Source organism: Octodon degus, unplaced genomic scaffold (genome assembly GCF_000260255.1).
Source record: "Octodon degus isolate 3935 unplaced genomic scaffold, OctDeg1.0 scaffold00178, whole genome shotgun sequence".
NCBI lineage: Eukaryota > Metazoa > Chordata > Mammalia > Rodentia > Octodontidae > Octodon > Octodon degus.
The window spans coordinates 3345397-3347164 of record NW_004524754.1 but is presented as its reverse complement, the minus strand read 5'-3'; positions in this window follow the sequence as shown (position 1 = coordinate 3347164).

Here is a 1768-nt window from a genome sequence, read left to right as displayed (position 1 = left end):
GTGGGAGGAGATTCTTCTCTAACACTGACTGCAAGAAATGGGTCCAGCTCTTGGAAGTAGAATTTAGGAAAGTGCTCCCGCACCCAGTCAGCTGAAGCCCATTGGGATTCTCACCTTCACGGCTGTCCGTGCTAAGCTTCCAGCTCCCTGCGACTCGGGCATTCTAGTTCAGGTTCCCCTGACCTGGCACGGCTCCTGCTGTTCCTTCTGTGGGTTTCTGCCCCAGTAGGTTATGATTCTCTGGTAACCTGCAAGCCTCTTTACTTTGAGACCTGACTCCTCTTACAGATGAGAACAGCTGACTTTCCTGTGTGTGCAGCTTTTACTTGTGATTTTAATAAGAGTTGTGACATTCAGGTTGTGACCTTCATGCCAGGCTAGAAGCAGGAAGCCTTCTGCTCATCTTTTACTATTTTCCTTGTATAAGTTGTATATTCTCAACGTTATCCTTTTTTCACTGTATGGAATGGGCATATTTTCTCTGAACGCATGAGTTCTTCCACATAATATTTAAAATATTTCAGTCCATTGCAAGTATTATTCTATTAATGCTCCAAATGTCTTTATTTATTTATTTATTTATTTTGCAGAACCAGGGATTGAACTCAGGCCCTTGCACTTGCCAGGGAAGCACTTATTCTACCGAGCCATCACCCCGGCCCCAAGTGTCATATTTTGAAATCCAAGATTTTAAAAGCACACATCTATGAACCATTTTTTTTTTTTTTTTTTTTTTTGCAGAACCAGGGATTGAACTCAAACCCTTGCGCTGGCCAGAAGAGCGTTTACTCTACTGAGCCATCTCCCCGACCCCCCTTTGAATGATTTTGAATGAAAAGTGTTAGACATGTGTCAGCCAGAAACAAAACCTGTTGGGATTTTCATTGATACAACATGCATGTCACCTTTTGATTATTATTTCTATTCTTTTTTGATGTATTTGGTACAGGGTCTTACTATACAGCTTGGACTCATAGTGATTCTCCTGTTTTCAGCCTCCCCGGTGCTGGGATTACAGGCGTGCACCACAACACCTGGACTCGGTGGCCAGCTCAGCATGCCTGGGGGCAGTGCCAGTATGGCATGTGGTGCCAGGGATCAAACCCTTGTCTCCGCACTTGCCTAAGCAGGCATTTAGTATGTTGAGCTATCTTGCCAGCTCGTGAGTGTCATTTATAAATACTTATGGTTCCTTCCAAGCCCCAAAAAAGAGGGGAGGCTGAGCAGTCTTTAATAACAATACCATGTCACTGTGGATATGATGGTAAGCAAATGAAATTGTTTTTTATAATAAACATGCCAGAACTTCTTGGAATAAACGAGACTTGCACTTCACACAGCTTTGGCGACGGTCACTGTATGCCAAGGTAGCTGAGGGAGTCAACTCTGCATATTTGAGCTGTTCTCTGGTTGCGATTTGAGTCCATGCAGGCATCTCATGAGAAAAATATACCCGTACACTTCAACCATACTAGAAAGCAGTGATTTAATACAATTTGACTCTGAGGCATAGAGTCTAATGTTTCATTTCCATCCCTGCACTTGATTTTCCACAAATCCCAGGAGATGGGCCCGATTAGCTCTACTCTACAGGCTGCGTGGCCAACGCTGGTGAAGGCTGAGTGGTGCAACCAAAGTCATGCAGACAGGAGGTAGCAGGGATTTCACTTGAACCTGTGCCCCCAAGCCGCCCCACTCAGGATGGCTTGTCTTAATGATTTTTCACCTTTACACTGATGTGGAAGCACGTTCATACGACCTTCCTGTT